Genomic DNA, 26976 nt, shown 5'->3' with positions numbered 1-26976 from the left:
GAACAGTCTATCTCCATCCTCTTTGTAACCACTCTTCAAGTGGTTGAAAGTTGCTATTAAACCCCCTCTCAGTCTTCTCTTCTCTAGACTGCATAAACCCAGTTCCCTCAGCCTTTCCTCATAACTCATGTGCCCCAGCCCCTCCTCACCACTTTTGTTGCCCTTTGCTGGACTCTCTCCAATTTGCCCACATCCTTTCTGTAGTGGGGGGTCCAAAACTGAACACAGTATTCCAGGTGTGGCCTTACCAGTGCTGAACAGAGGGAAAGAATCACTTGCCTGGACCTGCTAGCAATACACCTACCAAATCAGCCTAGTATGCCGAGTCAGCTTGATTTTACAGTTGAGATAATCCAGCGGTTGCAACTGGCTCTCATGCCAGCTGTGCAAGGTAAAAGGAAATTCCTTATTCTTTGCATTTGTTGCATAAGGAACATCCGCCATCTTGCCAATAATTTGAGTTGTTCTGTTAACCTATACCTAAACCAGATGGGTTAATCAGAACAAACTAGCAATAAAAAAAATACTGAAAGGAAGATTGCACTGATTCATTATATTTATATCAGTGAGGTGTTTTTTTTCCCCTATTGATCAACACCAGTAAATTCCTTTGGGTGCCCATTACATTTCATAAACTTATAACTGAATGGACAATAGCAAACAAGAAATGTGTTATAAAGTACTAGACTTTATATTACAGGACAGACCTAGAAAAAAAACAATAATACATTCTACCATGCTTTACAGTGTGTTGGAAGTTTACTTTGCTAATAGTATTGTTTGGGAGAACGGAGCTGCCTTTGCATTGAGCCAGGTTCTTTGTCTGGGCAATTAAGGGTTCAGTTATACATTACACTTAAACCACACTAAAGGCTCTTAAAATGTGAAATTCTGCATGCTAAAGCTTATTAACTCATGCTAAGTGTCCTCTGAACATGTCAAAGTTAGACCACTTCAGGTGAAGTTTAACTTTGAGGTATGCTACCTACCTCATCTTAGGCTAATCTCAGTCTTCTCCACCAAGATAACAAGCAATTTGTAGTCCTTCAGGATGCTCCATTTCCAACCTTTCCCCCCAAACTAGAGTAGGTTTAGACCCCAGGTGTCCTGGCTCCTAGCTATGCCCCTACTTGACAGCCCTCCAGTGGCAAGTCAGAACTCTTCAGGCAAGAAATGGTATTAACCCCAAATGTTAATACAATTGTTAATGTTAATATCAACTGCTCCCAGCACATGCTGATTTAACACTGCTTAACATTTCACAGATTTAGTATGGTCTAGGTGTAACATGTAACTCCACCTCTATTTAATTTACTGCAGTTCAGCTTCTGGCATGAATGAGTTTTCTTTTCCCTCTTTGTCATTTAAGAATTGTTGAGCCCCCTAAGGCAGATTTGCTGAGGAATGTGCCATGAGAACTAGTATACAGAAGGACAAGCAGAGCTGCTACAACCCCCAAATCATCATCTGCATTGGTGGAGAGTCTAGTTGGCAGGTTCCAAGCTCAGTCTATTGTTAAATATTCCTCTTTAAAAATGTTAATGAGGCTGGAACCATATAATAATGGAACAATCTGCACAGCTCAAGCTCTGAAAGTTATAGCTAAATGATTCAGTATAACCAAAGATGAAAAACTGTGGCCTCAACGAGACAAGCAGCATGAATCAAAATCTCCAGCTGGCAAAGACACAGCGTATTCTCTTCATGTCCCCGGCTCTTTATATGTTGCATGTGTTTTTAGGGCTTGATCTAAAGCCTGTTGAGTTCAACAGAATTTAGGATGTGACCTTTACATTTCAACCACTTTGGAGCACGTCTTGTGGTCTCCAGTCCTGACTGGGGCCTGAAGCAAGAATTTTGCTCTCTGTTGTTCTAGTACAGTGATCACCAACCTGGGGAACCTGATCTACAGGTAGATCTCAGAGCCTCTTTAGGTATATCCTGGACTGGGGGGACAGCTGGGCATGTGCACATGCACACACCTGCTACCCGCAGCCCCAATTTGTGGGGGAGGGAAGAGTCAGGGTCCAGATCGAGGTCCCTGTGGTGAGCAGCTGACTGGACAGACAAGCCAGCATCAGGGAAAGTTAAGTGGGGCCCCATCCCGGCCAGGTAGTGGGAGGATTGGAGCCGGGGTGGGGGAGGCTCCTTCAGGGGTGTGGGGGGCTGCCTCCCCATCTCTGCAGGGGCAGGGGTGGCAGAAGCTGCTGCTGCTGTGCCTCGAGTCCTGCTGCAGCTGGCCACATGCGGGTGTGGCTCAGCTCAGCAGTGGGACTCATGTGGGGGTGGCCCCGGTCCAGCCATGTATGGGAAGATCTGGTCATCCAGGGGTGCGTGAGGGGGCTCCTGCCACTGGACACAGCTCAGCAGAGGCCTTGAGGGCCCATGCCTTGCCCACCTGTGCTCAGGGTGCAGCGGGCAGCCCGCAGCAGCAGCTGCCTTCTCCCAAGCACAGGTGGAGGGGGCATGGGCTCCCAGGGCCTCCGCCGGGCTGCGCACAGGAGTGGGAGCCCCCCACAACATGCTCCTGGACCACGGAGACTTCCAGACCTGGTCAGATTGAGGCCTGATGCCACGTTCCTCTGGCTGCTGGGTGGGCACAGCTCAGCACAGCTGCAGCACAGAAGTGAGATTGGGCCCCAGCCTGGTCAGGTCTGGGAGACTCCGTGGTCCAGGGGTGCATGGGGTGGGGGACAGGGTAGGGGGTAGGGGGGCACGGTAGATCCTGGGGTGACCTTTACTTCCAAAAAGTGATCTTCAGAACAGAAAGTTTGGAGAATACTGTTCTAGTATTACTACATCTACCTCCATCTATATCACTTGTCTGCTGCTCCCCTCTTCACTGGATTCTTCTGCTTCTACCCAGCTCTGGTCCCACACAACACCTGCCTCTTCATGAAGCATTACTACCCATTAGCTCTTCATGAAGCATTACTACCCATTAGAATGCATGTATAGCACTGTTTCATATACGTACCAAAATGGAGCCCTATCCTTTCCTTATTATGTTTTTTGTTGCTCCATATTATGACACAGCTGGATAAAGAAATGGCTGTCTTATTTATTTATTTATTTCTTAGAAGGGGATGGGGAGAGTGGGAATTGCGCTGTCACTTTGCCAAGAATGATTGTGTAGCACTCCACTTGCTTGGGAGCTTTGTATTTGCACTGTATGTTGTGATGCAAATGTTATAATGTTGTGACATTCCCAATTGATTCACTTTCTTCACACCCTCATTTTCATTACCCGTATTTGTGTCCTAATGGAAAGGGATCTTTCAGATCACCTGGAGCGAGCAGAAAAGAAACAGGTTTTTGCTACAGCACCACTGAGACAGGAAACAATAGCTACAACAGACCCAAACATAATATCAAATGTCATTTTCCCATAAAGAAATTGAATGCCAGCATAGTGACTGTGTAGGGAATGTTGATTCCATCAACAAGCTTTGAGTAAACAGACAGCCCATAATATACATCAAGGTTATTTTAACTGTAAATTGAAATAAGTGACTGAATATTTTTACCTTATTCGTTCTTATCTTTTATCCAAGAAAGGTTAATAATAAATCCATAAATGTAAGTGTCTGGGGAGTTTTGGTAAGTCAAGCAGCAATAAATCAAACAATGTTCATAGCTGCATGTCATTGTTTCACATCCTGGAAAAAAACAAACAGTGAAAATATTATAGTTTATACTGAAAAAAACAGGTGCAAAAAATGCAAAAACAAGAAAGAAGAAAGCATAGATAAACCAAATGCTTTTCATTTCAATGCTCCTAGCAAAGCTCAGAGTATTTTAAATGACATTATTCATGAGAACCCTCACACATTTTCTGGTATCGGCACTAATTTTTCATTTTTTGTGATATTTGACTGTGATGTTACCCCACTGAATTCAAGCAAAACACAGGAAATTGGTACATTTTCCTTGCAAATCCACATTTGCAGCACATTACTGAAATGATACCCTTTTCTGATTTAAAAAAAAATACATTGTTTATACAGTTGATGCAAAAACAAGGCAATTTAGGTTTTGTAGCAAAATATGTAATTATATTGATTTTGAGCATTTCTTAGGAATCTTATCAATGCTTTGTATTTTTCTCTCCTTAATTATTCACACAAATGTAAATGTTACCAAGTTTTTCCTAAGAGTTTTAGGAACATTGTAAGTACATGAGAATAAATATCACATTTACTCAAATCTAAGATAAGGTTTCATCTTAGATTCATTTACAAAGTGGAGGGCGGGAGCGGGCAGCTCCTGTAGCTCTGACTCTATCCCTGGAACCAGTTCAGGGCCAGAGTCAAACTCTCAGCAGCCTCCTCCTGCCCCGCCCCGCCTTCCCCCTTCTGTCCCCCATTCCCACCCCCTTCCTCACCCTTAATGTCAGGGCCAGCTCAGCTCCAGCCTGGTATGGATTGCCTCCTGGGTATGGAGCACATAGAAACTCTGCTCCCTGCCTAGCCTAGCAGCAGCACCAGCACTCCTGTGTGGCTGTCTGGAGCTGCACTTCCATGTGTTGTGGTCCAGGAAGGTAATAGAGTCCAGAGTCTGACAGTAAGTGTGTAGAAGGGAGGCAGAGACTGGGGGGAGTAGAGGGAGAGGAAGAGGGTATAAGGACCTGGGGGTAGAAAAGTGTAGGTGATGGGGGGCAGGAGGGCTGCAGGGAGCAGTAGGGGGGTGAGGGCAAGGGGGTTACCTGAACCCCCCAGCCACCTGACCCCTCTAGTCACTGCTTTTCCTGCTGTAGTAGTTGGGGGAGCAGAGAGGGTTCAAGACAAACCTTCCATAATTAGATTCTATACCTGGAAAATGCTAACAAATTTATAAATTTTAAATTTTCCATACATAGATTCTAATTCGGGGGGGGCTCTTAAATTCAGGGTCATCTTAGATTCAAGTAAATATGGTAGCTTCAGGCTTTCTCTAGAGCAGGAATTATAGGTGTGGTATCTGTGCAAACCAACATGTTTTAGAAGCTTGCTAGCTGTAACAAACCTTACTATGTACTACTTTTGTTGAGATCCTAGTCTACCTATTTATTTCAGGAAAAGTAAGACAATGCACTGATGTCAATCCAGACTAACCTTAAAGAAGTTAGTGAGTCATTCAAGATTTACATCACTAAACTCGAGATCAGAATCTGACACATTGTCTGGTTAAAATGCAAAACATTTCCTTTATCCCCTTGACTTCAGATGGAGTGGAAGATGGTAGAGACTGTTGTAGAAGAGAATATATGGAGATAGGAGAAAACATGCACCTGAGAAGACCTTGTAGCAGGAATTTAGAAAAGAGTGCATTTTCATAGCAGATCCCAATCTGGGTTTCAACTTTTATGTACCTCTGGATCAGACACAACACGGCTTGTAGAGGTTTTTATGAATGTGTTCTCACTAGGCTGGTATTCCAGTAAGAAAAACATCACTGACACTAATTATTATTTGAGTTAGACTATTAATGATGCAACACATCTGTGTATCCCCTTTCATCCCAAAGCACTTCGCAGGCTTTGTAAGCTAATGTAACCAGATTCTGGCAGACTCTTAGAAACAAATGCAATAAACCCATCTTTGCTGCAAAACCACACCATTGATAGAATGCAGGATCTTCATCACTAAAACCACAATGAAGTCAATTAAGTATAAAGTCAATTAGGAGAGCAGCTTCACAACATTTACTACGTACTACAGTTACCCCAGGTTTTCTATGGGATAAATTTACCCTGGAAAACAGAGACATGTTATGCAGTAAGTCAGTAAATGTTGTGTCTCCTCCACTTTTATTAGACAGTAAAGTCAATTTATTCTGTATTAAATGTGTTATGTATCCTTAGCCATCAATACTAGAGAAGCATCTCAAATTTTACCTATTTTCTTGCTAAAAGCACTCCAAAATACAGTCTCCAGCATTACTCCCTCCTGTGTTTAAGATACCTTTATTTGGGGAGTTCTGTGGCGGTATGAAACATACAAATATATGGACTGCAGCCCCAAATAACTCAGATATACCTTTTAAAGGCCTCCAAGATTTTTCAATGAGAACAGTCATTGAAATACAGACAATTTCCTTCCTACTCTTCTCCTGCTGGATGCACTTTTGCTGATAGATTCTTGTGTGAAGTTCCAGTCAAAATTTGTCCCCTTGTACATGCAGGGATGAATTCCTCTAAATGTAAAAAGATTGTCTACTAGACCAACTATAGAGTTGGGAGAGAGGTCAGACAAGCTTTCGGGGCTAAAGTGCTTGTCCTCAGGTCCCTGGAAGAAATAGTTGATTCTGTAAAAGTTATCATCCAAAAAACCCTTCCTTCTTGGATATTTCTTGGACCATAATAGTTAAACATTTCAACCTTACAGCTAAAACCAGTCATCTCTGGTGTTTAATGAAGTGCCTGTTTAGCACTGGCTTGGGACAGAAAAGGAAACAAAAGCTGTAAAGTAGTATGGACCCTGACAGCAGCTAGGAGCTACTGGATATCTCATGAAAAAGCCTGACCTTAGGATATTTCCAGTCCAAAGAGATATAAGGACAGTATGGATATTCCTAAAAAAAAAAAACAACCCAGCCAAAACTAGCAGAATCATACCAAGGTTTTTCCACCACCATCTTGCTAGATGGCAGATAGTGTTTATATAAAGATTTATAGTAAGTGGAACAGATTGGTACCTTGCATTTGGAAGGTGACACCTAATGAAGATTGTCCCACTGACTTTCTACATAAGTGTTCCTGAAAAGCATGGGAAAGGCTCAAACTCTGTTAACCATACATCTCATGGCATAGCTGGCTGGTTCAATGGAAAGATATGAAGGTGAAATCACCATTTCCATGAATCCTCACATAGGAGGTAAAGATGAAGAACAGGAAGTGGGGCATGAGAAACCCATGGGGGGGGGAGTGATTATCATCCCCGGTCCATCTTGTAGCAGCCTATCATTTAGTCAGATGTGGATGAAATAAGACGAAAATGATGGTTTCTTCCTGCTGTAAGACTAATCACTTATATAACAATAATTCGACTCTGGATAGTCTAAACAAATAATAAATGAATAGAACAACCAGACGTGTGAATTTTCTCATTGGCATACAGGCTGACTTCATTTTGTCAGCATCAGGTTCAGTTCTTTGTTAGTATTAAGCAAGCAGTGTGGCCGGACTGTTGCTTCTAGTATTAAGAGTATTAAGAGAAGCCTTGATTTGTCATGCACATTCCCTAAGTTTTAACACAAGTATTTATCTGTCTGAAAATGCATCATGTATCATTGATTACCTTCCTGTCTAAAATGATTCAATCAGAAGACTCTTCTATGTGACTCAGAGGACCAGCTGCACAACACAAGCAAAAGCTTGCAACTACAGCCCCTGGCATACATTCATTTAATGGCATGATGGGTTCTGATCCCCACTCCCAACAAATGTGCCTCCTGCCATCCTACACATGCATGGCAGGAGGTGTGCTTTTGAGACTGGGAATCAGATCCTAGCCACAGCATTGCTACTTGCCAGTGCAGGGGGAGCCGAGAATTACGATCCCCATACTGGCAGCTCTGGTTGGGCTGCCAGGCATAGGGGATCAGAGGCTCCTAGCAAAGAGGGCATCCCCTGCTGGGGACATAAACTCCACACCCAGCAGTTCCGGTTGGGCCACTGGATGCAGGGTATCAGAGTTTATGATCCCAGGTTCTCCTTGCACCAGCAAGTTGGAAGCTGGGTGCTGCAGCCACACACACAGAGCTGACAATCAGCTAATTATGAGCCCCAGCCTGGACAGACCTGGGTCTGGTTGGAGACTCAGGGCCACCTGTAGGCCAGCCCTGATAGGTGCTCCCCCCCGCCCCCGCACACTCCCCGCGCAAGCCTCAGGTTAATTACAGCAAAAATGTGACATGTACAGGTGGCCTAAATGGAGCAAAATGTTCACAAACAACTGCTAGGTGAAAATGCATATTTTAACTTCCTCTGGCCACCTGTAGGCATGTCTACATGAAATGTGTACTGCATAGTTGACTAACTGCACAGTAAACATCTCAGCATCTATACATATGCCCCTATTAGGGTGCATGAAACTAATAAACTCTGCAGCAGGGTAGTCTTGTAAAATACAAGTACTACCCTGCTGCGGGGTTCCTTCATGTGCAGCAGCGCACACGTAGACACTGCCCTGGCTGGTAAGGGCACAGGGTGCCTCAGTGAAGGGCTAGCTACCAGGCAGCATCTGCACTGAAGTATACCGCACTCCAGCCAGCCACTCCACAGCCCATGGAAACAGGGGGAGCAGCTAGCCCAGAGCTGCCTGTTTCTCCCATGTCCACGTGCTGGGGGGGCTGGCTGGGATGCAGCGTGCCTGCTGGCTAGCCCCATGCTGAGGCACACCACACCCCAGCCACCCTCCTCCCCCTTCCACCCCACAGCACATGGAGCCCAGCTGGAGCAGCCCTGGGCCGGAAGGCTGACTCGCTGGGTCCCCTGCCAGCCAGGCTTCACATGCTGTGTAAAAATAAACTCCAGAGCAATGTCCGCTGGAGTTTTTTACTTCTGGGCCACATTCAAACAGCATGTCTGGGAGCAAAACACTCCAGAACAGAAGCTGCAGTTTATTTATGCATTTTGAAACTGACCCCCAAGAAGAACAATATGACAGGGTCACAGACCACTTGTAAATCACAAAATTCATCCTTGGGCAAAATGCCCAGCAAAAGGCTTTAGGCACCACTTTTGTCAAAAGAGTATGTGAAATAAGCCACATGATGATCCTTTTCTCAGGGGTATATTCTTGTTGCCCTTATACGAAAAACAGATTAAATTCACAGTAAACATCACTCCAAATGAATAATTGGACTGACTCTAATGCTGGATCTAGAAGGTTTTCCAGGAGTTCTAGGCTATTGTAAATAGCTCTAATATTCCCAAGTGTGACTTTGGTATCCTGACGATACTTTAAAAGAAATATTAAAATGCTGTGGCCTGCATAAGTTATTAAAAGCCAGCACAGTTAACCCTTTGATCTCATGCTGTGGCCTCCTTCTTTCACAGGATGTAGCTGAACCTCCAGAAAAAAAAAATATTGTTCTTAACTTCTCTCAGCCTCCTGTAATGCAGTGACACACATAGCATATGGTGTGCATCACCCTAACTGGAGATACAAAGCAAGCAAGCAAAATTCTGGAGTCCCTTTGAACAAGCCCCATACAACCATGAACTAAGCAAGAGGACATCTGACAGAAAAATAAAACCGTGGAAATGATTTGCTCGGAACAAACAGGTCCCTTATAATGTGACATTGTACATTCTACACAATAGCACCCAATTGGACAGAACACCTCCAAAGCTTCAGCAGAACCATGGCACCGGTGAAATTCAAAGTGTGAAATAACGCACTTTCAGGCTGCAGGTGAACAAAGGCATATGAAATTTAAATTGGGGGGGTTTCTTCATGCTGTAAAAGTGTTAAACCACTAACCACTTAAAGTTCAATAAGGAAAGAAAAGACTGCATTACCTTGATTCCCACCCTACATGTTCTGCACCTCCTTCCACTTGTCTCTTTACCATTTGCTATCCTTCTCTGGGACTTGGTGGGACTCTGCACCTCTGCTACTCCCTGCCTAGGGCCTTCAGAAATACAGCTGGGTAGAAATTTTCTGAAAAAAATATTTTTCTGTGATAAAATGCCTATTTTAATTAATCCAAACCTTCTGCAGGGATAAGTCAATTTCATCTGATCACCATCAGGAGACATGTCTCACTTCCTGCCTGCTTACCTGTCTCCCAGACAGCCCCCCCAATGGCGTTCTACAGAGCCGGAGCTTGACACCCCTGACAGCTCCAACTCCAGCCAACTGAACTCTTCCACAACTACTTCCTAGGGTCTTCATGGTCCATTGCACAAGGTTTATGGCCTCCTGACCCTTTGCTGCACCCTTCATGTCACTTGCCTTGACCCTTCTGTTCCGCTTTCTCTCCTGACTTCTCAAGATGCTTCTTGTTCCCTGCTTTGTACTAATGAGGCTCCTCAACCCTATACTTTCCTTTTTCATGCCTCCACAGCTCTGCTCTTGAAATTGTTTCTAACCACCCACTCATCCAAGTTTTTTTCTAGACATCTCCTACTTCCCGGCCTCCAGCTTCCTACAGTACACTCCACTCTAACAATTCTTCAAGGAATTTTTGATGGATGAAAAAGTTACCTTGTAGCAATTTGGCATTAGTGATCAGGAGACTTTACCACCTCCCAGGTCTGCTCATGGTTAGGGCAATGTATTGCTGTTAGGGAAAAGGAGGCAATGGTAAACTTCCTTGATCACAAGAATGATTCATTTTGCTCAGGATTTTTCTTCTCCAAAGTATAAACGCCCTGTGCTGTGCCAAAGCAGATCCCCACTGTGATTAATTATAGCAGGTTCATCTTACAGGGGCTGCTACCAAGGAATCTTACTGGTCCAGAGAAGTGCTGGGAGAGGGTTAGAAAAGACATTGCCAAGGGGATGTCCAGGTCCACGAGCAGGCTCAAACAAAATCCTTAACTAGTCAGGAGAAACACAGACTGTCACTCAGAAAACAACTGAGTGAAGGGGGACAGATTATTGCTGGAGATCCATGTACCTACAGACTTAGACAAAATAACACACTCTTTGGACTACATGCTTGCCTTCTACCCCGTCAGCAATACTTTTCTGCTGTCACCCCTCAGGCAAGTCATTATTTGTATTTTATTGTATCCCCGGTATTTTAAATATAAATCAGTTACCAATGATTAATTCATAAACATCTCAAACATGACATACTTAGAATTGCAGGCAGAGAGAGCTCTTGAAAACAGCAGAATAGAAAATTTAAATGGTTCCTCACTGCTCTCTCTTCACCTTTTAGTATTACATTAAGGGTAGAGGATTTTTACCCCAGTGTCATGTCACTAAAATAATTAAATTGCTGCAAGCTATTATTAAGCCAGACGCTCCAGATGCTTTCAGGGAAAATTCAGCACCTTTGAGACATTGATGATGAAGCCAAACATGAACCCAAAGGGCTGTTACTTGCTGACATACTAAAACAGATAGACCCAAAGAAAATTACAATATATGGTCTAAAAGTTGTGCCCCAGGCTTAAACTTGGCACACAAAGTGCAGAGCCCAAGCTACAGTCTTTGTTACATGCTGATTTACAAAGAATGTGTGTGTGTGTTGGGGGGGAGGTGAAGGGGCAGGGGAGAGTGGAACACAGCAGTCATGTCTACATGAGATGCTGACACCACTGTCATTACTTCACAGTCATTTAGTACTTGTATAAGCAAGAACTAAATGACTGCACAGTAACCAGAGTTACTGCACAGTAGCGCTGACAAATGGCCTTTTTTGTGATGCTGACTGCGCAGTAGCTCGAAACTACTGCACAGTAGTGTCACATCATGCTTCCTGCCACGTGACACTACTGCACAGTAGTCTTGAGCTACTGCTCAGTCAGCGTCTCCTGTAGGCACGGCCAGTGAGTACTATGCTGTATAAGGGTGAAACAAATTGCACAGGTTTTACCAGTTTGGACTGTTTACTCTTTTGCTACCTAGAAGCATCCTAAGTAGATCTGATTAAAAATAAATTCAGTTTGATGAAAGATTCAGCAAAAAAGTGAAATTCAGTGCTGGGCAGAGGTCCCGCACAAGGACTACAGGCCCAGGCAAGGTCCTACACAAGGGCCATCCAATACGAGTCGTGAGCGAGTGTTATGCTGCCATCTGTTCTATGCCACAGTAGTGAGAGAAGGATCTGATGTTCTGGGCAAATATTGTCTCAAGGATGATGTGTGATTTGAGTGAGACCTCAGCCTTGTGCTGGGCCTCTCTTCATGGGAGAATTACATTTCATAAAGACAAAAGACAGATGGTAAAGAAAAGGTGAAGGTAAAGGAACATAAAGGTAAAGGAAGGTAAAAGTAAAGGTAAGCCATGAGAACTGTCTACCAATATTGGAAAGTGGCCTTGATGGGAGTCAATATGAGAAAAGGACAAAATAAATGAAATATCAGAGAATACATTTTACCATTGAGGTTTATGTGACTGTGGAATCATCTCCCACAGGCATGGATAGATCTGGCCCCATTCTCGAGTTATTTAAAACTGTACTTGATGAAAGGCTGAAGAATAAAATTAATAGATTCTAATGATGATTATTCTAATAACAGATTCTAAGGGAAGAAGGACCCAGTACAATAGTCTAACTTGACCTGCATGACACAGGTTGCAATACCTCGTCCATTAATTCTGCATCAGGCTGATATTTGAGACCGAGCATGTCCACCAGCAAAATGCATGGTGAACAACTGCATTTTTCAGACGGAAGTTGGGTTGGAAGCTAAGGTAGCTAAGACAACCAGATAGGCCTTTCCCACTCTAATATTAATGCAGATGTTTGAAATCATTTGTAGGGAAAAAGAATACAACCATTTAAGTATATAACAATAGAAAATAGCAACTTCAGACACAAACACGTACACACACACACGTTTGTATAAAACCTCTATCCATATGAATTTTGATCACTAATAGCAGGTTTTCTTTTAATAATGTTATAAATATTTCCATGCTTTGCCCTAGTAGGTCAGGGAAAGTTATTGTTAGCTGCTGGAGAGAGATTCTATGGTGTCAAAAAGTCCTTCATTCCGTATTTTCTCTCTACAATACACATTTTTTAAAAAAACCACAAAGAGCCATCAGAATGGTAACATCACTACGGCAAAATGTACAAGGAGGAAATATTGGCCTCAGTCCTGCAACTAGTTACCTGGATGGGGCCCTACTGAAGCGAAGTGTCTGTCTGCAAGGATTTGCTTGCAACGTGCAGACTTTCTGCTTTCTTCTCTGTATCATACCATATCCTCTAAGAAGGCTGTTTCCTTTACTTCAAATGAGCATCCAAGTTTTCAGACTCCTGCATATCATACCTTGGCACAGTCACACATCAACCAGAAATGCTGAGAAAATAATATAATTTCTGGCGTATTTGAATGAATTAAGTGAAACTGCGTTGTCTAAAAATCCAATAAGCTTGAATATTGCCAGAACCACCACACTGTAGCAGCTACCTCCATCAGAGGCAAAAGAATGAGTTGGCAAAATACTCATTCTTCAGGTGTTTTCATGCCCATTCTTCCAAATTCTCTCTCCCTCCCCCTCCTCCCCAACCTGCAATACAATTATCCTTGGAGGTTTTTAAGACTCAGCTAGAAAAAGCCTTGGCTGGGATGACCTAGTTGGGAATGGTCCTGCTTTGAGCAGGAGGTTGGACTAGATGACCTCCTGAGGTCCCTTCCAACCCTAATTTTCTATGATTTTGGGGACAAAATTATGTTACTATATCATTTAACTCCATAATAGTGGTGCCAGTTTAAATCATGTAGGAAATTAATAAATATTTTGATTGAATTTACATAAGGGCTCTTTTTTTCCACTGGCACATTACTGGAACCAGGGAGGAATAGGTAAATAGTAGGAAACAACTGCATCTCGTATAATGGTATGTGGACTCAGAAGCGAGTATAAATATTTAGTTGAGATTATTTCTGTCCGCAGGCCCGGGGTTAAACTGATTCCTACATCTGGGGCCAAGAATGATTCCCATCCACCTCCACATCTTACTGAGGGATTTTCAGGGAGTCAGAAATCATGTGTCTCTGGAGCAGGGTTCACCCATAATATTCCCTCTCCAGTCAGTGCTTTAACACTGAGGTGTGAGAGAAGCCTGTTCCTTCAATGTATTTAATATCAGGGCTTTACAAGGCAATTCTGAAAAATAACCAAAATCAGACAGCAGCTGGTATTCAGAAGGACCTTCTGACCTCTGCTGCCTTTCCTGATGAATCCAGCTCTAAATACACAAGTTCATCACCTCCCAGATGCTCCAGGATTTAGCAAGAAAACCTTTAATCGGATGCCCAAGAGAGGCTTTGAAACCACTTATTAAAAACATATACATAAAAAGGTATTATGATTTCTTTCATTTTTTCCCTTTTTATACTTGATCATTGATCGATTTGTTGTACCAAGCTGGAGCTATTACTTTGATAATATTGTCAGGTGAACTACATATACTTCTAGAACTCAGTGTAGACAAACACTCAACTAGGTCTCCTATGCTTACGATAAATGTCCTGGCTTTTACGGCTATGAGGTAGGATCATACTCATAAGTAGATGACTTTACATTTTTACATTTAAGATTGTTCCCTAGGCATATCCAGAAAGCAGCTGGATGTGTAGCTGTTGAAATACTCCACAATACACTGCCCTCATGAAATTCCTGAGTAGAGATCTCTTGAGAATGCACTCACACACATGATTTCTCAGTCAAAGAAACTGGATGAGCTCCAGATAAGCATCTGACCTCTTAGATGCCTATCTAAACCGAATGTCTGACCTACTCTAAGGTTCACTAGCAGCCAATTCTAATCCATTACTCTTCTGCCAAATTGCTAACCACACAAAGCAGCCTTTAGCCCACATATGGCATTGTCTGCTACAATATTGCTGCTATGGGCACAGTTGTTCTTTGTGGTTTTTGATAAAGGTACCTCCTTTAACAAGTTTGGGAGGGGACATGGTCCAGTGCTCAGAGTCAGATTCAGGACTTCTCTGTTATGTTCCCAGCTCTGGTACCATGTGCCAATAGCCACTGATTTTGGCTCTGTTTCAGGATGCTTAATTGTGATGCACTGAAGTGGTTAGATTTTCAGGCATGAAGACAATGAGAGCTCTGAATACACAGACCTCTTGAAAACTGATTCTGAGTATCTCAGTTTGGTTTTTTAAAAACTATGGTACCCAAAAGCAGACTATATTTTTTTAACTTTTTGCCTGTAAATGCTGTGTGGCAGTTCCCTCACGTGCACATATTTCATATTCATATATCAGAGTGCTCTGATATCCTCTGATAAAAGATACACTTAGATGTTCAAAGCATCCTCATCACCACACTTAGTTTCTCAACAGTCAAGCCCACCCACCAGTCCCATTGTCTTTAGGCACTGTGTGGCCCACCTTTCAGGGGACTTGGTTGTTTGCATTCAGCTAGAGGTAGTTGAAAGCTTCTCTGCATGGTTTTATGCTGACACTGGATTAGACTGAGATGAACTGCTGAGAGCAACCTAGGAGAGGATAAAGCTTTTACATCTGCAGCTCTAGATTAAGCCCTATAAGATAGTACAGATCAGGGAGATGGCTGTATTGAGCAACAAAGGTGAATTTAGGAGCCTGGGCCACATGGCAAATGCTCTGCCATGCATTTATCTAAACACCACTGGAGAAAGAAAGGACTGTACCAGATGTCCTCTTGGTGATTAATTTGATTTGTTGATTGCATATATTAAATAAATGATGTAAATTAGCAACAACAACAACATTACTACCTGATGGATCACAAAAACAAAAACAAACAAACAAAAAACCCACCTATGGATCAATACTCAGACCCATGGGCTAGGGACAGATGTTACACATAAACCAGTTTAAGTGATCAGAAACTGGTTTCAACCTGTAAGAGAACAGACATTGAGTGCACATAAACCAGTTTCAAAATGGCCAAAATAGGTCTGAGATGAACCTGGTTGAATGTACTGTCAGAATTAACTGATTTGGCTCAAACTGATTTATGCAATGTCTGTCCCAGACCCTTCCTGGTTTAACTTAAACCAGAGTCACTCAGCATGCTCTCTTCTCTGGGCTGGGCTCTCTACTCCAGCCCAGCATGGATAGCTCTGCCCCTCTGCTCCCCAGCCAGACCAAGGACAGGCAGAGGCGGGGGCCTGGCTGGAGAGGGGTTTAATTCCCCCTTCCCTGTCCCACCAGCAGGGACCCAAGCCAGGTCTATCAGGTGCTCTCCCCTTGCTGCTGCAGCGGCAGGCCAGCGTGGCCCCTGATGCAAAAGGGGCAGGGAGGAGGGTTATTCTCCCCTCTACTCCCACTGCCCCTGGGGGATGGCAGCTGGGTCTGCCCACCCTGGCTGCCACTGCTGCCACTAGCTCTGTGCTTGGGGCAGGATAAGTTCCCTCTGCTGGACACCAGAGGGTGAGGGGCAAGAGCGGGCTTATCCCGCCACTTGCCCTGAACACAGAACAAGCAGCAGCAGCTGAATCTGCCCACCCCAACCACTGTCACTGCCACCGAGCAGCAAAACAAGCCCCCTCCTTTCCCTTCCACCAGATGCCAGAGGGAGGGGAAATAACCTCCATCCCTGCCCCCCACAAGGGAATGTCTGCTTGTCACAAACCGATTCACTCTCTGCAGGTTAGACTAACCTGCAAAGGTTTAATCAGTTCAGGCTCTGGCATTTTGAATGTCTGTCCCTAGTCATAATATAACTTTATATAATGCCTATTGCTACAAAGAGATGCTATCACTGCACTGAGCAGCTTGAGAGCATCATCCTCATGTCTCTACAAAACACAAATGCTACAAATCAACTGATGACAATTAACTCAGCCCCCTGAATGAGACCTGAACTATCTTTTCTGGAGCCCTCTGTATATACTCCCATGATCTCAGGGACAGCCATTAGCAAAGGGGCTTGCTTGCTTTCCTGCTGGTAATACAATCACTGCAAGCTCTGTTGATACACCCTTAAAATTCCAGCTGTTCTACAGAGAATGCCCTGCTCCACAAAATACATTGAGAGATTTGTAGGTTTTACAGGCAGATGCTGGTTATCTACTCTGAACTCTTGTGTCAAGTGGAATTTTTATTTAAAAGATACTCTCTTTCCCCAGGCCAGACTCCGTCATTATCATAGCCAATCTTCATAGTCAAGGATGATCATTGTCCATGACTGCCTTATCTGTGGGTCTGAAGATGGCTGACAAGACCAATCTAGGATCAACAGGTTCTACTGCAACTTGGGCATGTGTTTCCATACAGGGTGGGTGGCTCTAGATTCTTGATTTGGTCTGCAAAATGCTGTTTATGCTGCTCCCGCTTTTCCGTGTCTTGTTGTTGTCATAAGGTTTCAGTGTACTTATCCTTGCCACAGACTCCTCCTCCATTTGGAGCAGTCCTGGGTGATAGTCTCCCATGAGTTGATCTTGATGTTACATTTTTTCAAGTTGGCATTGAGGACATCCTAGAAGCACTTTCTCTGCCCTCCTTTTGAGAGTATGCCTTAACTGAGCTGTGACAATAAAACTTGTTGTGAAGTCAACATCTGGATGATGTGGCTGGCCCAGCAAAGTTGATGTCAGATGGCTATTGCCTCAATGCTCATGGCATTCGCTTGTGAGAGGACACTAATGTTAATGAGTTTATCTTCTCACTGGATTCAAAGGATCTTCCATAGGCAGCAATGATGATACTTCCCTAATGACTTGAGGTGTCTCCTATACGTTGTCCACATCTTAGCTCCATATGGTAAGCGAGGGATCTTGAAAATCTATGAGCTTGATAATCTACAACTGCTTGATAATCTATGAGTTTGGTTTTGAATATGATGTCACGATCTTCAAATACCCATTTTCTCAGGCATCCAAAAACTGAACTTGCACATCTGATGCAATATTGGATTTCTTTATCCCTGTCAGCCTTCTGTCAGAGATGGCTTCCAAGATATGGGAAATACTCAACTTTCATTGTTCTCAGGTCTCACAAACATCTGAATTACTGAAGCTGGGGACTGCTTATTAAAAGCTTATTGATGAGAGGGTTTGAGATGAACCTGGTTGAATGTTGTATCAGAATTAACTGATTTGGCTCAAACTGATTTATGCAATGTCTGTCCAGACCCTTCCTGGTTTAACTAAAACCAGAGTCACTCAGCATGCTCTCTTCTCTGGGCTGGGCTCTCTGCTCCAGCCCAGCATGGCTGGCTCTTCCCCTCTGCTCCCCTTAGCTTTCTGAATGTTAAGAATCAATCCCTTTTTCTTGTATGCCTCAGTAAAGTTGTTGATGACTGTCTGAAGATCTACTTCTGAGTAAGCACACACTACAGCATCATCGGTGTACTGGAGCTCAATGACTGAGGTCAAGGTAATTTTGGTTTTGGCTAGGAGTTGGCTGAGATTAAACATTCATTCGGTAGTTTAGCTCCACTCCAACTAGAAGCTTGTTGGAGGTCAGGTGTAGAGTTACAGTAAGGAATATCAAGAAGAATATTGGTGCAATGATGCAGCCTTGCTTAACTCTAGTCTTAAGCTCAAAGGGAACTGAGAACCACCACTTGTATATCATCCTGGAGAAGGTGAGAATGGTGATTAATTTCATAGGCATCAATCCATACCTCAGAAGGATCTTCCACCGTGTTCTCAGTTGACACAGTCTAAGGCTTTTATGTGGTGAAAGAAAGCCATACAGAGAGGTTTATTTTGTTCCCAGTATTTTTTCTGCAGCTGGCAAGCAGTGAAGATCACATTGACTGTGCCTCTTGATGGCCTAAACCCACACTGAGATTCCAGGAGTTGCTCTTCAGCAAGTGGAAGGAGAGTGTTCAGGAGGGTTATTGTAATGTTCTTTCCTGTGGTGTACAGCAAGGCATTTCCTCTGTAATTTCCACAGTTGAACCTGTCTCCCTTGTTAACAATTGTTACACCTGAAGTCATCCCTGAGGGCATCTGGGATTTTCTCATCATCCCAGATCCTTAAGAGGAGGGCATGGATCTGTGATGTAAGCTCCACTCCCTGAAGCTTGAAGATTCTGGCAGGGATTCCATCTGGTTCCGATGTCTTGTTGTTCTTTATCTGCCTGATGACTTTCCTCACCTTGTCAAGGGTTGGAGTGATTCCAAAATCATCTCTGACTGGTTGTTGCAGGATGGAGCTGAGAACACTCCTGTCAACAACAGAGTCTCAGTAGAGAAGGTCTTCAAAATCTCTTCCAACTGGCATTGATGGCTCCCTTTTCCTTGATCAGGTCTCCTCCATCCTTAGGTATCAAGGAGGTTGGGTCCCTGAGTGCTCAGACCATAGACAGCTTTAGTAGTATTATAAAAATGTGCATATTGTGGGTGTCTGAAATGTTGAATCTCCTTCATCTTGCCTTCCTACCATCTGTTCTTCATATCACAGGCCCTCCTTTGGACCTCTGCTTTGGCTTGTTGATGATTCAATTTATGGACATGATTTTTCCGGATTTTACCTGGGTTTAGATGGATCTCCTCATGTTAACTTAACTCACTTTTCTTTATATATATATATAATATATATATATATATATATATATATATTTCTAGTCCCAGCAAAAAAAGGAAAATGAGGAGCATGAAATTATTTTCCTCTATAGAAAGTGCTTTAACTTATACCCCCCATACTCAATTCTAACCCCTCCTCCCCCCAAGCCCCAACGCTGCTTTTTGTTCTCCTGAAGAGTTTGTAATATTGGTATGAGGAAGCAACCGTAAAGTATGTTCATCCACTTGTAGCATACCATCTTGTGTAGGATGCAGAGTGATTCAGTGATGAACTGGGTCTATGGCTTATGTGCAAGGCTACACAAAATAAAACTGTATTGTAAAAATGGATACCCAGTCACGCTCTATAGGAAACCAAGTCAACAAAGTATACCAAGGGAAATAAGCTATACCAATCATGTTCATCATCATTATTAACAAGCATTCTATGGCTACTTCCCTAAAAGCTGGGCTAACAGCTTCTTAGTTAATCCACTTCCTCTGTTAATAATGCTGAAGAAATCCCCCTGGCTCCCTAACCTGCAAAACACATGGGCATATGATGCTAACAAATGAGCCTTCTGCACACTTCACCAGCTTTCTAAAGAGCATAGTGTGGCGACAGTAATAAACTTAAATTCAATGTGAGGTCTTTTTCCTAGATTAGCTGTCTGCTTGCAACATTGTGTGTGTCATACAGGGCCAGGAAAGTCACATTTTGGGATGGGTAGTGGAGTTCCATATAGCCGAGTCAGTCTGCAGGAAATAACAGAGTAGTATCAATTAGGAGTTGGGTTAGTGGGAACCTAGCATACCCAGTCCAAATAGCCTCAAATGCCTAACTGCCCTAGTCCTGTGGAACTGTGAAGCTGAGCCCAGAAGATTTGGGGACCACCACAGCAATGAAGGCAGTAAGTTCTTGTTGTTCTATGTGAACTGGTGTATGAAAAGGTGACATATTGTTCATTGAATAAATAGTGAAATTTGGGCTGGTGTCACATGTTCAATTTACAACTTACTAAGTGCAGTTAAAACATGACAGGTGCATGCTCAAACAGTTTATCATGTGCCAAGTGCCCTACTGGCATTGCAAAGTTGTTTGCTTTCAGGCAAGGGGTATATTCTAACACATAGTAACTTTAATGCATCATGACATTTCCATGATTTACAACTGTTGTAAGTGATACAACTGTTGCAAGTGAATGTGTGACAAGGCACTTGGATAATGAGAGACTGCAACAATTGTATTTTTATGGGGACATGACCACAGATAGGTGAACTACAAAACTTGCAGATGTTCGTATTTCAATTAAGCCTTCAAATATTTGTTAAATCTCCAAACCAAAATTAAAGGGAACACCCCACAAGATGGACTTCTTCACATATTTTTTCATCTTTGCAGCTCCTCACAAGACTGGTAACCCATCAATGACAGTTTTTCTGGGCATATTTCTATGATCTACCCCTAGCCATATTCTAGCACGTGCAGTCACATTAAAAATAACTGAAAAATGTCTATAAGTGATGTGGGCTTGAACTTTGAACAAGCCTGACCATTTGTGGGAGACTGGAGCTAGGCTTCTGGTTTATGTCCTCTCCAAGCGTTATTTCTTTAAAATTGCTTTTTTCAGCCCATGCTATGACCCAGTGCAGACAACAACTACTAGCAGTGAGCCTTGCTTACAATAAGGATTTGACAGCTCAGTTTTCTTTGAATTTTACCTTTTAGCATTCTGCATGCTAATGTCCCCCACATTGCAAAACAAGAGAAATGTCGAGAACTGCAGAATGTCGGTTTCTGAATGCTAACAACAACAATAACAACATGTAAATGAAGCCAAGAACACTATCGCTGCCTGAAACCTGAACCTCTAGCTGTGTCCACGCACAAAATAGAAGAGCCTTATTTCCATTATCACTTCAATCAGATGTTTACAGCGGGATTATTCCTTTTCCAGTGGACCATGGAAAAGATCAAAATCAAATGAACACTGGAAAAGTTGAGAGACTCAATTTGCAAGCAGATTTTTCTTTTCTTTTCTTTTTTTCCTTCTAGCTGGTTGACATTTCCAAGTAATTCTTCTTATGTATTTTTCTTTCAAAACAACCCCCCTCCCCATTAAGTAAATTAATGCCAGGAGCTCAGCCCTTGCATGCAACCTTTGCTACTGTGCTGATGAGCATTATAAAGAACCTACACAGATAGACAAGTATAATAACAGGTCAGTGCACTCAATCAGTGCTCATGATTGTTAATAGAAATAATAATATTGAACTCTAAATAGTGCTTTTCTTCCATATGTCTTGAAGTACCTTACAAAAGAAAGAACCAGTAAGTGAAGTGTCATTACTAAGACAATGAAAAACATTCCAATTAAGCTGTTTTCAAAGGAAAATTAGGGCATTTGACTAATTTTTTCCACAAAAAATGTTTCTTTTTGTGAAATTCAGACTTTTTACAAAAAGAAAAAATAATCAGTCATTCAAGAGCTAAAAAAAATGAAATATTTTGGCCAAGAAGCTGAGAGATCTTGATCTAGAAATATTACCATGGTGTATCCCATACTGCAGATATCTGTTCTGTGGTCTATATTTCCCAGTTTAATCCTAGATCCCACGATGCACTTTGTCAGGGGCATCTATGGAACTCTGCATTTCCCCATCAAGACTGATGGCATCATGGAAGATAAAATCCAGCAAAGGACTCCAGCCTATAGAGAAGATGGAATAAGTCACATCAACAATTCCTTTGTGGCATTATAGAAATTGAGGGTTTTTTCAGCCAAAATAATTTGGCTGAAATGTTTCAGTTTTTATTTTCTTTCCCCACAAAAGTCAAAATTTGCTATTTTCTGACAGGCTTTAATCATTACTTCCATGGGAAACTTAGTCACTTACAGATGAAGGGGGAACCTCCCTCCCCCAGCACTTTAAGCTCAGTGTGCCCCCATGCCAAGCACAGCTTTAGATCAGCTTTTGAATCAGCCTTACATAAAAGTGCCAAAAAGCCCTGCTGAAGTGCCCAATCTATACAGATGCTGCAGAGCTGGGTTGAACTAATGTGCTGCCTCTTCTGGTAAAACACTGTTTTGTTTTGTTCTTTCATGACTGTCAGTCCCTAAGAAATTAAATTACTTTTCTACAGTTACACTGTGATTCAGTGTCCAAGGCAGGAGGAGAGCCCACACCCCCTGCTTCCCAATACAGTGCCGCATAGCATATAATCCTACGGAGCCAGTATGTACAGCTGAGCAGTCCAATAAGCACAGCCCCGGTACTCATGAATTCTAGAAAATAAAGCCTGGTTTAAACTTATCATTTTTAAATCAGTATAATAATGCCAGCAAAACATATACTGGATTTTTTTTGCTTACTTGCTAATACCAACAAACTTTTAGTGTAGACACAGTTATACCAGTATAAGGCACTTTCTGCATACACATCTTATTTCATTTTACTGAACCAGAACACACTTCCCTGGCATAGTCACTTGTGTATCAGCTTAAATGTTGCTAGACTAGGTATGGGGTTTCTGCCACTTAAATTATATCAGCACAACTAAATGTCACATTTTTCTGGATGTTGGTGAAGCCTAATACACATCTCTAGGCTAAGTCATTATTTCAATGAAGGCAATAACAAATCCCACTGACTTCATTCAAAGCTACAGTCATACTTTGCATTCACACTTAATATCACTTTACATACACCACATGGACTCCACTCTTGAATCTAATCATGTTACCAGAGGGTTGAACCAAAGTCAAAGTTACATCTATGATCCATTTCACACTATAACCAGGTTCTTTACTCATTCACTTGAGGGAAAATACACACTCATTCCACTGACTTCAGTGAGGTTACACTAGATTTATACCGGTGTAACAGAGATCAGATACAGACCCAAGAAATTAATCTGCAGTGAGGTCTCTAGGTGAGAAAATAAAAAATAACCAGAACTAATTTTATGCTCTTGAAGCATGCTTAAAATTACATTTGGAACTTTATATTTAGAGGAACATTGTGATCCTGCTATTTTCTTTTGAATGTAAATGCAATTGTAAATCTGACATAGTTTGCTATTCTTTTACACACATATGTCAGTTTTCCATACAATGTCATGGCAATGGAATTGAAGACTGTCACAGGATGCTGGTCCCCTGCTGCTATGTAAATGCAGAGGGAAAGCTAAATTGGATTATCTTCATAGCATGAGGCATTGATCCTATAACAAAGTTTTGTTATGATGATTAAGTTTCCCATATGCCGAGTGACTGATGTACGCTTCACCACCACTGTCTCTGAATGATATTGCTAGTACAATAGAGAAAGAGCTGCTCCCACCACCCTAATGGGAGCTGTCTAGGCTGCATTCGCAGTCTAGTCAGTGGGCCTAGAGCTAGATCCAATAAAGGACTTAGGCACCAATAAGCTAGGTATGGCAATGCCTTTCACACATATGACTCTCTCCTGTGGAGTCTAAACAGCCATCCCTCTCTCCAGGCCTAGGTTTCTGAAGCATGGCTGCAAGAAGGTACTTCAATCCACTCAGAACAGAGCATGCAGAATCTTGCTTACATCAGTTCTTTTACAAAACTGAGCAGGGCTCACTGGCTACATCTACACGGGACACTGACTGCACAGTCGTTACTGCACAGTAAGTGCACTTGCATAAACAAGCACTAAATGACTGCACAATAATTGGAGTTACTGTGTAGTAGCATCACCAGACAGTTTTTAGGTGACACTGACTGTGCAGTAGCATCGCATTATACTTCCTGCCACACAATGCTACTGCGCAGTAGTAATGAACTACTGTGCAGTCAACGTCTCCTGTAGGCACAGCCACTATTTTAAAGCAAAGTGCCCCAGTGATTAGAGTACTTTTCAAAGATGTGGGCAACTTGGATTCAATGGGCTTATCACCTGGAGGTTCAAATACATATTTCCTGTCTCCTGAAAGAATGCCCTAACCACCAGGCTATAGCCTAGGAGAAGTCACCTTCCATCCCTCCCATAGAATCCAGGCCAGTGGGCAGAGACTATAAAAATTCATGGGGCCAGAACAATATGCATGGAGGACCATGAATTGTAACCTAGTGATTTAGGCACTGACGTGAAATTCAGGGGTTCCTGACTCCTGGGTTCTGGTTTCTACTCCCAGGATTATTTCAGGGTGTGTGTGTATGTGTTTAAACAATCTAGTGATACTTTAATGGAAATGTGTAAATAGGTTAATCTCCATCCTTCTAAGTCCAACTTCTGAGTGCATGAAGATCACAGGGCCCCTGGCCACACCCCAGCTCTTCATGCCATGCCTTACCATGTGCCCCCCAACACACACCACAGGAGTCCCTACCCACCCCCTTCCATCATGTCAGCATGTCCATGCCTTGCACACCATGCCGTGTGGTCCCTTACACTGCACCACTTGATAGGTGACCCCCATGCACACTGCAGGCATCTCTCACTATACCATGCCTATGATCCTGCACTATACCACGCTGGGTCCTTGAGACTCTCCTTGCCACCTGGGTAAAGCCTCCCTTGGCCTTGACCCTGGAGGTGGGGGCAGACAGCAGAAGCCAAAGAAGGGAGTGGGAGCCTGCACACTCCAGAGGCAGCAGCAGCTGGAGTGGTGTGGGGAACAGTACACATATGGCCGATCGATAGGCTGCTATTTGGACAGCCCTGGCTTGTTGAGCTAGTATCATTCCACTGTTCACTTGCATATACAACAGTGTGACAAATCTATGCAGGATTTTATTGCTTTCTTAATGGTTTCCAATGTATGTTGCTACCTGCCAGTCAGATTAGATAGAACAGATCCCATGAGATGTAGTACAGACTGTAGCTCTTCTTTTATTATCCTTTTAAATACTAATCATCATTTTGAGCACAACTGCACAGTTGTTATTGTTGCGAGTTGGTGCTGCCAAATCTAGGAAAGCAGCAATTATTCCATATTTATTCCATAAAACGTGTGTGCTTACCGCCAAACAACAGACAATCTGTGGCTGCATCCAGATCCTAATCTGTGACAGCAGCCACTGCCCTGAAGAAGTTTTGGCTTTAGGTCAGCACATTGTGGCTGGGCAGACATGGGAGCAGCTCCAAACTGTAGATTAGTATTTCTGAGCTACGGAGATGAGCAGCAATTGGTGGGAGTGAATTGTTATGGCCATTTGGGACAACAAACAGTTGTGGGTGAACTTCGACATGTCCAGGGGCAGCTTCATGGAGACATGCACTGAGCTTGCCCCATGCACACAGCATCAAAATAGCAATAAAGGCAATCCTATCCAGCGAGAAGCACACTGCCATCACTATACAACCGCAAACAACCTCCAGTCCATAGCAAACCATTTCAGTATGGGCAACTTGAGGGCTGGAGATGCAGTGGAAGAGATGTGTCTAATGATTTGTGTGATGGTCCCACACATCATAAGCCTTGGTTGTGGATGGATTTGCTAGCCTAGGGTTCTGCAACCGTGTTCGAAGCATCAACAGCACACACAGTGACATGCTTTCCTCTGTGCCTATGCTGTGAATTCATCAAGTGGAAAGACTACTTCTTGATCATGCTTCAGACAGCTGTGAACCACAACAGCTGTTCCATAAACATGAATGCTGGTTGGTCAGGAAAGGTAACAATGTCAACATATTTAGGATTTCCCTCCTCCCTAAGCTGATAGAGCAGAGATAATTTGCCCTTAGACTTCCTGACATTGAGGTGGAGGAACTATACCTCCACTAGTAATTGGGAACCCTGGCTGATGATGCCCAGAAGGAACTGTTTAACCACCAGCTCAGCAGCTGCATGATAGCTGTGGATGGGCTTTCAGGCATCTCAAGGACATGCATGGATGCCAGTAAGTATAACAGGCTCTGGTTTGTGGTCTGCATGAATGCTACACAACATGGGTAAGGCCTATGCTAATTGAGGCAGAGCAGCCACTGTATCCTACAAATGCTATGCCTGCAAATTCTCAGATGGAGGCAAGTTGTCTGGAACTGAGTGCAAGATGCATAAGTTAGGCTCTTTTCCAGACTCTGGGCTAAGAGTGGTGAATCACAGAATGATGCCATGCATCTGATTAAACACCATCATCTGAACTCATGCTCTCTTGTGGGTGTCTGCAGCACAGGCAGGGGACATCGGGAGAGGGGAGTAAATGTTCAGCCAGGTGCTGAGCTGTGCTCCCAAGGCTGTGTGGGTAAGGAGACGGCAGGGAGGTGATGAGAGCTTAGGCTGTGCAAGACTGTGAGCACTACCTGGACCCAGATGGAAGGAGGGGGAGGAAGATAAACAGGGAAAGAGAAATTGCTTTGCCTGGGTGGGAACAGCTCCTCCCTATCCATTTTATGTGCCACTGACATAATCCTGACAACAGGCAGAACTTTTATTAAGCAGAACAACAGAAATGTGAAAAGGGGAGGGTAGCCAGACAGATACACAAATGTAACAAAGTAAACATGCAACATTAAAGAAAAAGCAGTAACCCTAACAATGCTTTTAATGAAACCCATCATTGCTTGGTGAAGAACGTGCCCCAGGCCTAGCATGGCTGCAGCATATGCACACTGCACATGCATACAGCATATCCCCATGTGACAGTGTTCACCATTGGAGTATTTATTATTCAGGTCATAGGCTCTGCCTGTTTGATAGCCGTGGGGTGCTTGCTTTTGCTCCTGCTGTGGGGGGACTCCTGTGGGACATGCTGGTAGTGTGTGCACACGAAGGGCCTACTGGACAGGCTCAGTTGTGTGTTAAATTGCAAGGTGACACAGAGAGCCCAAATGATGCCCTCTGCCTGAAAGTTCAAGGCAGAC

At 43.2% G+C, this 26976-nt stretch overlaps 1 protein-coding gene across 1 annotated transcript in view; it reads right to left on the bottom strand.

Moving 5' to 3' along the window:
• Positions 1-26976, bottom strand: part of LRFN2 (leucine rich repeat and fibronectin type III domain containing 2) — a 315580-nt gene that overhangs the window by 197237 nt on the left and 91367 nt on the right. The window contains exon 2 of the mRNA XM_019527653.1: positions 3528-3659. The gene's annotated coding sequence lies outside the window, so the exon portion shown is untranslated. The remainder of the gene's footprint in view (positions 1-3527; positions 3660-26976) is intronic.

This window comes from Gavialis gangeticus, unplaced genomic scaffold (assembly GCF_001723915.1).
Source record: "Gavialis gangeticus isolate Ggan-Ray unplaced genomic scaffold, GavGan_comp1, whole genome shotgun sequence".
NCBI classification, from domain to species: Eukaryota; Metazoa; Chordata; order Crocodylia; family Gavialidae; genus Gavialis; species Gavialis gangeticus.
This window is presented reverse-complemented; position numbering and strand designations above follow the sequence as displayed.